The sequence below is a fragment of the Euprymna scolopes genome, chromosome 46 (genome assembly GCF_053919585.1).
Source record: "Euprymna scolopes isolate OS-2025 chromosome 46, ASM5391958v1, whole genome shotgun sequence".
NCBI classification, from domain to species: Eukaryota; Metazoa; Mollusca; class Cephalopoda; order Sepiida; family Sepiolidae; genus Euprymna; species Euprymna scolopes.
In genome coordinates, this window is record NC_136527.1 from 186138574 (window position 1) to 186154673 (window position 16100).

The following is a 16100-nucleotide window of genomic DNA, read 5'->3' on the forward strand; positions in this document are numbered from 1 at the left end:
TTTCCAGTTATACCGTAGCTGGAGATCTTGTGAAGTAGGCCTTTATGCCATACCTTGTCGAAGGCCTTTGATATGTCAAGAGCAATTGCCCTGGAAAGGAAGCCTTTGTCAAGAGATTCACTAATCCTATGAGATTTGCTATCTTTGTCTTTTTCCTGCACGACTGCCATGAAGTGAAGACGCATATTCTGTCTCTCCGTAAATGGGGGAGAGCAACCCCTCCCTCAATACTAGTTAGGTTAGTAAGCTTTGCAAAACCTATTGTCCAGTTTTTAATTGTAAAAGTTCTTGTAAAATATTTTTTTTTTAAAATAAAATAGTTATGCTTTATATATATATTAGAATTGTGTCGTGTGTCGTTTTTCTTGTGTCTGCCACGAATTCCTTCATTGAATGCCTTCATTGAAACAATGAAGCTGTCCGGAAAATGAAAAAAAAAAAATTCCAGTCAGAACGTCACCAAGGGTGAAGAGGTCAAGACGTTTCCTTGGAGAAGAAGAGCCAGACAGCACATCCAATATCTCAGGTATCATTTTCTTGATACAAAGACCTAATGAGTGGCCCATCTTTACGTCTTCCCGAGATCACTTTAAGACATTTAATATAACACGTCTGCCGGTCATACACCTCAGTGACCGGCTGATAGTTGTATAAGAGGAGCATATCGGTTGCAGCTTTTTACAATCATTTTTTATAAACAAAACGTTTGTTACGTTGTTGGGAGATTAGAGTCTACATGTTGTTAACTATTCTGTACTTTCACCTAACAAATTAATAAAAAAAGGATGCGTTTGTTACGTTGTTGTAAATTAGAGTCTTCATGTTAACTTTTCTGTACTTTCATCTAACCAATTAATAAACAATTTAAAATTCACAGTGAAAATTCGTTGGGTTTTATTATTGTCATCATACAGTAAACGTATTTAAACAATTATTTGGTTGAATGTTAAATGCTCTGGATTTTATATACATATTCAAAAGCTGGACTTTGAAAAAAATTGATGCTATTGAGAAGTTAAATATGCATTCAAAACTCGACCTTGTGATTATTTGTCGGACTATAGCGAATTTTGTATTTGCATTTGCAAGTCAAAATTTGAAAATTAAACATTCTATAGAACTTAAAATGGTAATCCGAGTGCGTGATGCTGAAATTCGGTTGTATTTGCAAAAAGTCGTTGTTAAAAGAACTTTTAATGCGATTCAGTTGAATTTCATGGAAAAGTTGTCGTTTTTAAATGAGAAATTTAAAAAGAAATTTGGTTGTTGGTCTTAAATACAGAAGTAAAAATTTGTCGTTCTAAAATTCAGTTTTGTTGCATTTAAGAGTCGTCACTTTTAAGCCGAGTCTCGTGGAAAAGCAGGGATATCTGAGTGGGCTAGGAAGTGAGATTAACTTTGATATCTGACTGGGTCAGTCAGTGAGACAAGCAGGGATGTCTGAGGCGGCTAGGGATCAAGACTAGTGGAAATATCTGAGTGGGCAAAGAAGTGAAACTAGCAGGGTTATCCGAATGTGTTAGTCAGCGAGACTAGCATGGATATCTAAGTGGGCTATGAAGCAAGATTTGCACGGTTGTATCTTTATGAGGTGATTTTGAAGGATCAGGAGGGAATGTGGTTTAGTGTGATTTGCATATCAATGAGGCTAGACATTGGAATGAGAGACTATAAGCTAGCAGGGATATCTAGGTAGGCTAGAAAGCGAGACTAGCAGGGATAATTGAGTGGGCTAGGAAGTGAGACTAGCAAGGTTGTAGGTTTATGAGGTGATCTTTTAGGACCAGGGTGGAAATGTGGTTTAATGTGATTTGCATATCAAGGAGTTTGCTAGACACTGGAATGAGAGACTATAAATCCGGCATTGAAGATGGCAAGATGGCGGCTGTTGAGTTCTGGAGAACAGGAATGAAAGTGATGGAACTTTGAATGTCATCTGAATGTTGACAAGATTCCAGTTTTTTTATTAGAATTATGTTATATTTTTCCACTGTAGAGCATCAGTTATCTTAGGTTTGCACAATGGATTGTTGTGACTTGTGCCGTAGGTCACACAAAAAGTATAACCTCGTCTGAAAGTTAAAGTGTAGCGATATAGGAGTGGGCTAGGAAGTTAAAGTGTAGCGATATAGGAGTGGGCTAGGAAGTAACACAAAAAGTATAACCTTGTCGGTCTAGTGATGTTAGAAAAGATTTCATCTCCACTGATCATAACTTCAAAATGATTATCCACACCTTCAGTCTGATCATGTGACTTTTTATACCCAAATTATCCAATCAAATGAGTCAAACGTAATGGCTACCTCAAGCATAAAAAGAATCAACATTCCCCAAAACATTTTCTTTGCTTAAGCTCTTACAGATGGTCGCAGGTAAATGTCGTGCATCACTTTTTCTGACAAGTAAATTGTTAGGTGAAAGTACAGTATAGTTTAAAACATCTGGGTTCTAATCCTACCTTCCTAAAATCAAAAATAAAAATCGATACAAGGACTTCCCTCTCCCTTTCACCGCCACAAAACTTTGAAACTGCGAAGTAGTACATGTCTAGTTGATTGAAATGTGAGCAGGAAGCAGGTGCTTAATTCATGTTAAATTTATCTAACAAAGTCTTAAATATTTATATATATTTTTTTTTTAATTGTATTTTCGGGATATTTTTTATGGCTTTTCAGACGATTGTAAACATTTGCCAATTATTTTTTCTATGTTAAATTTTAGTTAATTGGTGATTGTCAATGTTTATGTAAACTTTATTAAAGAAAGTGTTGCCTATTCTATAACCTTAAATATTGAATAAAATATTACAATTCACATGGAAAACGGTAGACTAAAAACTTTTTTAAAAATTAAAAAAAAAAACACAATTAAATATCAAAAAAGCAGTTTAAACCAACTTCGAATTAAATTATTTTGTTTATGGTAAACATTATTATTTTACTAGAAATCACGTAAGTTTTACTGAAATAAACACATTTTTGACAAAAAACTCTAATAGTCAGATTGAATACTATATTTTAAAGGAAGATTGTTTAATATGAAGAATCACTCAACCCTCGAAAATTCCTTTAAAATTACCACTCTTAAAGGTTTTCGGGGTCGCTGAAAACTAAAATAACGTTTAAAATTACGTCAAGTGAGTAGTTTCCAAGATATGAAGAAATGGTAGTTTTAAAAAACTGGGGGATTACTTTTCTATGTTAATTTAACGTAAAATGAGCACCCACTTTGTGGCCACGATTTTTTTCGGGGGGGGGGGGTCTTTTTTTATCCCTCGGAAAATCCTTTAAAATTACCGCTAACTTTTAAAATTTCAAGAAACAAGTAGTTTCCAAGATATGAAGAAATGCACTCACTTTATGGTCACCCTTTTTTTTTTTTTTTTTTTTTAGAAGGGGAATCAATAATTTTATTAGATTGCAAAAAAATAAACCATTTTAAATTTTTAAGATTTTGTGTAAAAATGTCCGAATTGTTTTCCTATAAAGTTTAGATTATATTTGTCAATTCTTAAATTTTGGGGGGTATTTCTACTGTAAATTTATATTTCGTGTTCATTAAAAAAAAATTCTGAGGTGCAAAATATAAACAGCTTTTCTGTTTCAGATTATTTCTAAAAGTTATTCAAACGGATTTTTGAAAGACGTAAAAATAACTTACCTTTCATATTGGATTGCAGTAAAAAAATATTTTAATATTTAAAATTATTTTTAAGTTTTTAAATGATATAAAAAAAAACACTTACCTTTCATTCAGGGAATTAAATGCGAGAAAAGTGTCGTTTTTTCTTTTGTGTTCAAAACAGAAAATTTGTTTTGTTTGTTAGGATTTCTTTAGTAAATTGATACAACTTTTGTTTTGTGTGTCCAATTCATTAAGAAATAAAATATATGAAAATATAAAAGAATCAAAATTAAAAGATACAAAACACGATTTAAACGTGAAGTTATTTAAAGAAAAACAACTGCTTAAGAACAAAGAACTTAAGGTCACCGTAAAACGGTGAAATCATTATTTTGTTCCGTGTATAAAAATGTCCGAATTGTTTTCGTAGAAAGATTAGATTATATTTGTCAATTCTTAAACCGTTTGGGGTATTTCTATTGTAAATTTATATTTCGTATTCAATTCATTAAAAAATATATATGAAGCTATAAAAAGCAGGTTTATTTTTTTTAGATAAAACATTTTATTATTATTTGGATTAGTCGAATTACCGTTAACGCTCAAAATATTCCGAATAATAATCCAAATAATCATCATCATCATCATCGGCGGTCACTCGTGTCCGAGTAAGACTTTCCTCCGTTGTGGCTTCTGTGGGTCCTCAGGTGAGCATAGAGCCCAATCCTAGACCCAATTTGTCTTGTGCAATTTTGGGCAGATAAAGGTAGTGGTGGTGGGGTGGGGTTGGGTGTGTCTGGTTAATAATCTGTCCTTCCGAATAATAATGTGACTTGCAACATATTGTTATCAAACTCGATTCGCTTAAACATACGGTGACCTTCACTCATTATTCCAGACTTAAACCCAATTATTCATTTGCCTGTTTCCCATAAAATCAGCATTAAACGAACCATAATGAAAGTGAAGTACCTGTTTCTAATTTGTTTGCTCATTTCAACCGTGTTTTGCGTTATCATCATTGTAGCTAGTTCAAGAGAGGCGTCATTTGTCATGGGTTTTGCCATCCTCCCATGCATTACGTGTCTTTGATAGAGAAGTAGTTTAATGTTGTAAAATGATGCACCGGCTCCCGGGTGTGAATATGGTAAAGAATAAAAAAGGACACAAATCAATACTTTACTATTTACTGCTCGCCGTGTAACTTGATTAATGTTCAACGAAGGCTGGGCTGTGAAATGGAAAATAGTCCCAGAGTTAAGGGGTTAATACCATACAAACGGTAAATTTGCGACGGACACAGTTACCATATTCTTTTAAAGCACACCGAAAACTACAAAAAACTTTTCTTTTTTTTTTCTATGCAAATGTGAGACGAACTTAAAGTAAAAAAAAATACCGATTTTTTCTTTATTTTTTTAATTTCCTCGTGTCTTTATTGAGAGATGAAAAAAAAATCGAAACCTTTTAGCCAATAAACACTAAAATGCCCCCCCCCCTCTCAGGTGGACAGAAAGTGGATACTCATTTTAAGTTAAATTTACATGGAAAAGTGACCACCCGCTTTTTGAAAAAATAATTTCTTCATATCATGAAAACTATTTTTTGCGACGGAAACGGTTTTCAGATTCGTTTTTAGCACACCAAAATCTACAAAAAAATATTTCGTTACATACGAACGTGAGACGGGCCTTAATGTAAAATGTTATCCCCTTTTTTATATCCAAGGTCATTGTACAGAGGGAGACAACTCCATTTCACTAAGAGATTCGTTCATTTTTTTCATCTCATAATTTAGGACGCTACTACTAAGGATATTTTTTATTAAATCAAAACATAAAAAAGATGCAACGAATTTTTTTTAAATCTTTGACACGGTAAGTTTGGGAAAAGGAGTTTAAAAAAATATATACAAAATACTGTTTAAAAAAAACACCGAATATATATCAGCTTATGTCACGGTAACATATATTTAGCGAGTTTCCAACAGTATTTTGCATATTTTTTTTGTTTTTAACTTCTTTTCCCAAATCTACCGTGTCAACGAGAGAGTCAGACGCCACCTTTAACTTTCCAATACATCGGTAAACACTGTATGTTTTTCGAGCTGAATAAACATGTTACATTAAATATAAACACTAAAAACATATCCAGTTATTTAGAAAAGTAACTTGTCTTGCCTTTGATAATATTTATTTGTTCTATATTTGTTTTGTGACAACTTTTTCGAATCTATGTGTACAGTAAAACAAACCCAATTAGTCTTTAAGCTTAATCCCCAAAGAATGAAAACATTACAAAATATTTTGTTACTACATTTTTAAATTAACAAATAAATGTCTGGTAAGATTTGTTGCGAAAATAAAGGAAAATGCAACGATAGCTGAAGAGGAAATTGTGATGTTAACAAACAATTTTTTTTTTTTAAAGCTGTGGCGACTTTTTTTTCTGTAACACATTTTCCCATAACATTTATTAATTAATTTTAAAAAGTAGTAAAAAAATTTTTTTTTTCTAAAGTAGTCGGAAAAATTCCATTTTTCTTTTGTAATGTTTTCATTCTTTTGGTTTTAAGCTTAAATATTATTTTTTTATAGAAACTCACAATAATATTTACGTTTTGATAAAAATGTAGTTGAAAAACAAATAAACACGTTGCTGCAACTTTCCTTTTCAAATGTTTTCATCAAACGAAAATATCGTTGGTTTTAGCGTCGTAAATTGTGATATGAAAACAGAAACGATTCTCTTAATAGTCGCATAAAGACTACGTTTTGTATTATTAAGGTTATCAACTTTGTTACATAAAAAAATTGCTGCAGTTTTTTTTAATAAAAATATCGTTGGTTTTAGCATCCTAAATTATGAGATGAAAAAATAATTCCTCTACAATTATTGTTGCATTTTCATTTTTTGTAATGTAATAAAAAAAAAACTATGATATGAAAACAAAAACGATTCTCTTAATAGTCGCATAAAAACTACATTTTGTTTTAATAATGTTATTTTGTATATATATTGTTAGATTAAAACAAAATCGTCTCAGCTTATTTTTTTGATGTTTTGATTTAATAAAAAAATATCGTTAGGATTGACGTCCTAAATTATGAGATTAAAAAAATGAACGAATCTCTTAGTAATATGGAATTGTCTCCCTCTACATAATAACCTTGTATAAAAAAAAGCGTGGTTCGCCTAAAAAAAGGAACTATGCTAAATTATCGATATATTATAGGAGATTGCCTTAAAAACTTCAATTTATATTAATTAAAAACTATTACATGAGATCAACAGAAATGCTCCAAGCAGTTGGTGTCTATTTTTTTTTAACATTAAAAATAATAAATGATGGTAAAACTTGCGGTAAATGCGCAGTTTTACGGTTCTTGTAAAATGAAAAAGAGAATTTAAATTTCGTTTCGTTTTAAATTCTAATCATTTTTAAATTACGTCCAACTCATCGTTCACATTCGACGTGTCAACTTTATAGGTTTTCGGGTATGCTGAAAAGGTTGTGGGCGTTTAATCTGAAAGCCGTTTTTAACATGAGAAGGTTAGGGGTGTCTATTTCGAATGTCGTTCTTAACATGGGACGTTAGATTGGTTATGTGTTGTAAGTTTACCCGAAAACAGTAGTAACAGAAATGCTCATGAAGTTGGGTTTTTTTTCATATTACATTAAAAATAATAAATTATATTAATGTCTTATTTTTTCATATTACATTAAAAATAATAAATGATATTAATATGTGTCTTTTTTTCATATTACATTAAAAAATAATAAATTATATTAATATGTGTCTTTTTTCATATTACATTAAAAAATAATAAATTATATTAATATGTGTCTTTTTTTCATATTACATTAAAAATAATACATTATATTAATATGTGTCTTTTCTTCATATTACATTAAAAATAATAAATGATATTAATATGTGTCTTTTTTTTCATATTACATTAAAAATAATAAATTATATTAATATGTGTATTTTTTTTTCATATTACATTTAAAATAATAAATTATATTAATATGTGTTTCTTTCATATATCATTAAAAATAATAAATTATATACTTATGTGTTTTTTTCATATTATATAAAAAATAATAAATTATATAAATATGTGTTTCTTTTCGTTATTACATGAAAAATAATAAATTATATTACTATGTGTCTTTTTTCATATTAAAATTTAAAATATCAATTATGTTAATATGTGTTTTTTATATTACATTAAAAAATAATAAATTATATTTATATGTGTTTTTTCATATTAAATGAAAAATAATAAATTATATAAATATGTGTCTTTTTTTCATATTATATTAAAAATAATAAATTATATTAATATGTGTTTTTCATATTACATTAAAAAATAAAAAAATATATATAAATATGTGTTTTTTTCATATTACATTAAAAATAATAAATTATATTAATGTTTTTTTCATATTACATAAAAAATAATAAATTATATTAATATGTTTTTTCATATTACATAAAAAATAATAAATGATATTAGTATGTGTTTTTCATATTACATTAAAAATAATAAATTATATTAATATGTGTTTTTATATTACATTAAAAATAATAAATTATATTTATATGTATGTGTTTTTCATATTACATTAAAAAAATAATAAATTATATTAATATGTGTCTTTTATTCGTTATTACATTAGAAATAATAAATTATATTAATGTGTCTTTTTTCATATTACATTAAAAAATAATAAATTATATTAATATGTGTCTTTTTTCGTTATTACAGTAAAAAATAATAAATGATATTTATATGTGTTTTTTCATATTACATTAAAAATAATAAATGATATTAATATGTGTTTTTTATATTACATTAAAAATAATAAATGATATTAATATGTCTTTTTTCATATTACATTAAAAATAATAAATGATATTAATATGTCTTTTTTCATATTACATTAAAAATAATAAATTATATTGATATGGGTTTTTATATTACATTAAAAATAATTAATTATATTAATATGTGTCTTTTTTCGTTATTACATTAAACAAAATAAGTTATATAATTATGTGTTTTTTTTTCATATTACAATAACAAATGATAAATTATATTAATATGTGTCTTTCTTCGTTATTACATTAAAAATAATAAATTATATTAATATGTGTTTTTATATTACATTAAAAATAATAAATGATATTAATATGTCTCTCTTTTTCATATTACATTAACAAACAATAAATTATATTAATATGTGTCTTTTCTTCGTTATTACATTAAAAATAATAAATTATATTAATATGTGTGCACGCTGTTTATATACCTGTTTTCCTTCTGTCGTCACAAATATAACTTTTAAAAGCATATTTTATATAATTTGCACTAATTATCAGCGTGGGTCGCCTAAAATAACTGTCCAACCAAAGCAAGGAAGTGCACCCCCCTGACGACGGCCACGATGTCGATGACGATGACGTGCGCTAGACTCGACTACACTTGTTTAGATGCTGCCTTTCTATCTGTCGGAACAATTACGCAGCCTTACAGTAAAGATTACCTTAAGTAACTTTAATTTATTTTAATCAAAAACTATTTCATGAGATGAACATATAAAAAGAAATTGAATTTATTGGCATTTTTAAATGCCGCTCAACTAAGGAAAGGCAACTCTTCAGATCGTAATTTTTATTTCTGTTTGTTTCAACCTACTTCGATATAATTAAACAAAGACAAAACTGTCTGATTTGATTCAATAAAAATATGCTTCGATATAATTAAACAAATACAACGTTGCTTGATTTGATTCAATAAAAATATACTTCGATATAATTAAACAAATACAACGTTGTTTGATTTGATTCAATAAAAATGTAGTTGTTGTTTTGGTTTTGTGATTTGGTTTGAATGCTACAAGTTTTTATTCGTTTGGATTGATTCACATTGAAAAGATTATGAATTTATGTTGTTAACGTGTAAACGAACTTGGCATTGAGTATTACAGTAAAATATAAGTTTCTTTAATAATTAAGGCATTTTGTGAAAATGTTTGTAAGTTTAAATGATAGTAATATTTTTGTTATGAATTGTTGTTATTGGTGAATGAAATGTTGTGATATATTAATATTGGTGAGAATTATGTGGAACATATTTAGTATTTTATTGATTACTGTCAGTGGTGAGTATGGAAGTACTATATAAAAACACTAGTGGACCTACCTGGCACTTTTGCTAGGAGCAAAGTGTAGTATCTGTTCCGGCAGATACTGCAAGCTATGACTAGCTAGGACTAGCTATGACTAGCAAAGTCCAGATGTGGGGGCAACCCCACATGCCTGACCTTTAACCAGCTCCCATTTCCCACCTCTCGGGAGCTGGTCCCCTTTTTCCCTTCCCCCTCCCTTCACTCCTCACATTAAAAATCGGCCTTGTGTCTAATTTGCTCGGTGGGGGAGCAAATAAATACCATCTGTTCCGGCAGATACTGCACTTAAGATGGGTTGTACCAGTCAATGGAGGGGAAACCCTCTATACTGGGACAATTATTATTTTTGGTAACCAGAGTGACCCCTTTTAGGGGAGCTGGTTTTTACCTCACATTAAAAACGGCCTTGTGCCTAATTTGCTCAGTGGGGGAGCAAATAAACACCATCTGTTCCGGCAGATACTGCACTTAAGATAATTTGTACCAGTCAATGGAGGGGAAACCCTCTATACTGGGACAATTATTATTTTTGGTAACCAGAGTGCCCCCTTTTTGCCTACTTTAAGGGGAGCTGGTTTTTACCTCACATTAAAAACGGCCTTGTGCCTAATTTGCTCAGTGGGGGAGCAAATAAACACCATCTGTTCCGGCAGATGCTGCACTTAAGATAATTTGTACCAGTCAATGGAGGGGAAACCCTCTATACAGGGACAATTATTATTTTTGGTAACCAGAGTGCCCCCTTTTTGCCTACTTTTAGGGGAGCTGGTTTTTACCTCACATTAAAAACGGCCTTGTGCCTAATTTGCTCAGTGGGGGAGCAAATAAATACCATCTGTTCCGGCAGATGCTGCACTTAAGATAATTTGTACCAGTCAATGGAGGGGAAACCCTCTATACTGGGACAATTATTATTTTTGGTAACCAGAGTGACCCCTTTTAGGGGAGCTGGTTTTTACCTCACATTAAAAACGGCCTTGTGCCTAATTTGCTCAGTGGGGGAGCAAATAAATACCATCTGTTCCGGCAGATACTGCAAGCTATGACAAGCTAGGACTAGCAAAGACCAGATGTGGGGGCAACCCCACATGCCTGACCTTTAACCAGCTCCCATTTCCCACCTCTCGAGAGCTGGTCCCCTTTTTCCCTTCCCCCTCCCTTCACTCCTCACATTAAAAATCGGCCTTGTGCCTAATTTGCTCGGTGGGGGAGCAAATAAATACCATCTGTTCCGGCAGATAGTGCAAGCTATGACTAGCTATGACTAGCAAAGACCAGATGTGGGGGCAACCCCACATGCCTGACCTTTAACCAGCTCCCATTTCCCACCTCTCGGGAGCTGGTCCCCTTTTTCCCTTCCCCCTCCCTTCACTCCTTACATTAAAAATTGGCCTTGTGCCTAATTTGCTCGGTGGGGGAGCAAATAAATACCATCTGTTCCGGCAGATGCTGAACTTAAGATAATTTGTACCAGTCAATCGAGGGGAAACCCTCTATACTGGGACAATTATTATTTTTGGTAACCAGAGTGACCCCTTTTAGGGGAGCTGGTTTTTACCTCACATTAAAAACGGCCTTGTGCCTAATTTGCTCAGTGGGGGAGCAAATAAATACCATCTGTTCCGGCAGATACTGCAAGCTATGACAAGCTAGGACTAGCAAAGACCAGATGTGGGGGCAACCCCACATGCCTGACCTTTAACCAGCTCCCATTTCCCACCTCTCGGGAGCTGGTCCCCTTTTTCCCTTCCCCCTCCCTTCACTCCTCACATTAAAAATCGGCCTTGTGCCTAATTTGCTCGGTGGGGGAGCAAATAAATACCATCTGTTCCGGCAGATAGTGCAAGCTATGACTAGCTATGACTAGCAAAGACCAGATGTGGGGGCAACCCCACATGCCTGACCTTTAACCAGCTCCCATTTCCCACCTCTCGGGAGCTGGTCCCCTTTTTCCCTTCCCCCTCCCTTCACTCCTCACATTAAAAATTGGCCTTGTGCCTAATTTGCTCGGTGGGGGAGCAAATAAATACCATCTGTTCCGGCAGATGCTGCACTTGGGATGATTTGTGCCAGTCAATGGAGGGGAGACCCTCTATACTGGGACAATTATTATTTTTGGTAACCAGAGTGCCCCCTTTTTGCCTACTTTTGGGGGAGCTGGATTTACCTCACATTAAAAAACGGCCTTGTGCCTAATTTGCTCAGTGGGGGAGCAAATAAATACCATCTGTTCCGGCAGATGCTGCACTTAAGATGATTTGTACCAGTCAATGGAGGGGAAACCCTCTATACTGGGACAATTATTATTTTTGGTAACCAGAGTGCCCCCTTTTTGCCTACTTTAAGGGGAGCTGGTTTTTACCTCACATTAAAAACGGCCTTGTGCCTAATTTGCTCTGTGGGGGAGCAAATAAACACCATCTGTTCCGGCAGATGCTGCAAGCTATGACTAGCTATGACTAGCAAAGACCAGATGTGGGGGCAACCCCACATGCCTGACCATTAACCAGCTCCCATTTCCCACCTCTCGGGAGCTGATCCCCTTTTTCCCTTCCCCCTCCCTTCACTCCTCACATTAAAAATCGGCCTTGTGCCTAATTTGCTCGGTGGGGGAGCAAATAAACACCATCTGTTCCGGCAGATACTGCAAGCTATGACTAGCTAGAACTAGCTATGACTAGCAAAGACCAGATGTGGGGGCAACCCCACATGCCTGACCTTTAACCAGCTCCCATTTCCCACCTCTCGGGAGCTGGTCCACTTTTCCTCTTCCCCCTCCCTTCACTCCTCTCATTAAAAATCGGCCTTGTGCCTAATTTGCTCGGTGGGGGAGCAAATAAATACCATCTGTTCCGGCAGATACTGCAAGCAAAGACCATATGTGGGAGAAACTCCACATATAAGACCTTGGTCAATGTAAGGGGCAACCCTTCATACCAATTGTCACTATCCAGCTCCCCTACTCCTCGAGGAGTTGGTCCCCACTTCCCCTTCACTCCTCACTTTAAAAAGCGGCCTTGTGCCTAATTTGCTCAGTGGGGGAGCAAATAAATACCATCTGTTCCGGCAGATACTGCAAGCAAAGACCATATGTGGGGGCGACCCCACATATAAGACCTTGGTCAATGTAGGGGTAACCCTTCGTACCAATTGTCACTATCCAGCTCTCCTACTCCCCGGGGAGTTGTTCCCCATTTCCCCTTCAGTCCTCACATTAAAAATCGGCCTTGTGCCTAATTTGCTCGGTGGGGGAGCAAATAAATACCATCTGTTCCGGCAGATACTGCAAGCTATGACTAGCAAAGACCAGCTATGACTAGCAAAGACCAGATGTGGGGGCAACCCCACATGCCTGACCTTTAACCAGCTCCCATTTCCCACCTCTCGGGAGCTGATCCCCTTTTTCCCTTCCCCCTCCCTTCACTCCTCACATTAAAAATTGGCCTTGTGCCTAATTTGCTCGGTGGGGGAGCAAATGAATACCATCTGTTCCGGCAGATGCTGCAAGCTATGACTAGCAAAGACCAGATGTGGGGGCAACCCCACATGCCTGACCTTTAACCAGCTCCCATTTCCCACCTCTCGGGAGCTGGTCCCCTTTTTCCCTTCCCCCTCCCTTCACTCCTCACATTAAAAATCGGCCTTGTGCCTAATTTGCTTGGTGGGGGAGGAAATAAATACCATCTGTTCCGGCAGATAGTGCAAGCTATGACTAGCTATGACTAGCAAAGACCAGATGTGGGGGCAACCCCACATGCCTGACCTTTAACCAGCTCCCATTTCCCACCTCTCGGGAGCTGGTCCCCTTTCCCCTTCCTCCTCCCTTCACTCCTCACATTAAAAATCGGCCTTGTGCCTAATTTGCTCGGTGGGGGAGCAAATAAATACCATCTGTTCCGGCAGATACTGCAAGCAAAGACCATATGTGTGGGTAACCTCACATATAAGACCTTGGTCAATGTAGGGGCAACCCTTCATACCAATTGTCACTATCCAACTCCCCTACTCCCCGGGGAGTTGGTCCCCATTTCCCCTTAACTCCTCACATTAAAAATCGGCCTTGTGCCTAATTTGCTCAGTGGGGGAGCAAATAAATACCATCTATTCCGGCAGATACTGCAAGCTATGACTAGCTGTCAGTGGTGTGGTGAGTATGGACGTATATTATAAAAACACTAGTGGACCACCATAGAGGTTTTACTTACCTGACGTAAGTCTGGCCCGGGCCCTTCGTGGCACGGGCGACAAGATCAAAGTGTAGTATCTGTTCCGACAGATACTGCAAGCTATGACTAGCAAAGACCAGATGTGGGGGCAACCCCACATGCCTGACCTTTAACCAGCTCCTATTTCCCACCTCTCGGGAGCTGGTCCCCTTTTTCCCTTCCCCCTCCCTTCACTCCTCACATTAAAAATCGGCCTTGTGCCTAATTTGCTCGGTGGGGGAGCAAATAAATACCATCTGTTCCGACAGATGCTGCACTTAAGATAGTTTGTACCAGTCGATGGAGGGGAAACCCTCTATACTGGGACAATTATTATTTTTGGTAACCAGAGTGCCCCCTTTTTGGGGAGCTGGTTTTAACCTCACATTAAAAACGGCCTTGTGCCTAATTTGCTCAGTGGGGGAGCAAATAAATACCATCTGTTCCGACAGATGCTGCACTTAAGATAATTTGTACCAGTCAATGGAGGGGAAACCCTCTATACTGGGACAATTATTATTTTTGGTAACCAGAGTGTCCCCTTTTTGCCTACTCTTAGGGGAGCTGGTTTTTACCTCACATTAAAAACGGCCTTGTGCCTAATTTGCTCAATGGGGGAGCAAATAAATACCATCTGTTCCGACAGATACTGCAAGCAAAGAAAGACCAAAGGTAGGGGGAAGGGAAAAGGGGGGCCAGCTCCCGAGAGGTGGGAAATGCGAGCTGGTCCCCTTTTTCCCTCCCCCTCCCTTTACTCCTCACATTAAAAATTGGTGGGGGAGCAAATAAATACCTACTGCAAGCAAAGCCCAGATGTGGGGGCAACCCCATATACCTGACCTTTAACCAGCTCCCATTTCCCACCTCTCGGGAGCTGGTCCCCTTTTTCCCTTCCCCCTCCCCTTCACTCCTCACATTAAAAATCGGGCTTGTGCCTAATTTGCTCGGTGGGGGAGTAAATAAATACAACAGGCCCAGGCCTTTCGGGGTCTGGGCAGCAAGTGTCAAGCAAAGACCTTGGTTAATGTAGGGGCAACCCTTCATACAAATTGTCACTATCCAGCTCCCCTACTCCCAGGGGAGTTGGTCCCCATTTCCCTTTCACTCCTCACTTTAAGAATCGGCCTTGCGCCTAATTTGCTCGGTGGGGGAGCAAATAAATACCTTCATACTTACCTGATGTCGGAGTTAACGTCGGGGTTAGGTCGTTTCCCCAGAGTGAGGCCCTTCCATTGCATTGCGGTTGTGTTGACCTTTGCAATCGTCTCAAATGTGGATGACTCGGACGTGCTATTTCTAAGTGTGGGGTCTACGTCCGCGCTCACCCCGATAATATAATCAAAATGAGAAATTCCACCCTACTTCTCCTTCTGAGCAGAAAACCACTTTAATTCCCAGTTACCTCCCGTATGTCTTCCGCTCTCACAGACGTGTGTAAGGACGTCCTTATTTTTGTTTTCCCAATCGCCCGTCTCTATACACGCCACAAAAAGGCCAATTCTCTCGACCAGTTTCTCATCCACTTCAATTGCAACGCTCTGATACAATCTAATCTGCATGTATACATTACCAACGTTTGCTCTGAATATATCAATCTCGTAAGCGTAAGAAATCCGCCGAGCTGTCGCCTTCAACAACTAAAAGTGTCTTCTTTCGATATTGATTGATGAATGAAAACCTCTGGAAAACTACCGCAGCCGCAGAATTAGTGTGTCTATTGATTGAATCCCACCCATCACCTCAAAAATTGGGCATCCAAACAAAGTTGAATGATGTGCACAGGTATTTTTCGTTACCAAAATTATGAATTATAAAATTATCTTTTATTGGTACTTGTACAGTTTAACCAAGACATTAAAAAATGAAAATATCGGAAAAAGGTTATATTGTACGTATTCGTTATGGACTGAAGTTCTCTGAAAAAAATTCAGAGAAGTTATTTATTATTTATTTATTTTTTACAGCGGGGAAACATGTTAATATGACAGCGCGCTGAAGATGGCCGTGTTTGGATTGTTAGAATACGTCACGGGGAGATAACTCAGTTTAAAGTGCCGATACATCCTTTCGAA

At 35.7% G+C, this 16100-nt stretch overlaps 1 non-coding gene across 1 annotated transcript; it reads left to right on the forward strand.

Moving 5' to 3' along the window:
* Positions 1 to 15196: 15196 nt before the first annotated feature.
* Positions 15197 to 15358, forward strand: LOC145271705 (U1 spliceosomal RNA). The gene has a single exon (XR_013866096.1). It is a non-coding gene; the product is annotated as a U1 spliceosomal RNA (small nuclear RNA).
* The last annotated feature ends 742 nt before the right edge of the window (positions 15359 to 16100 follow it).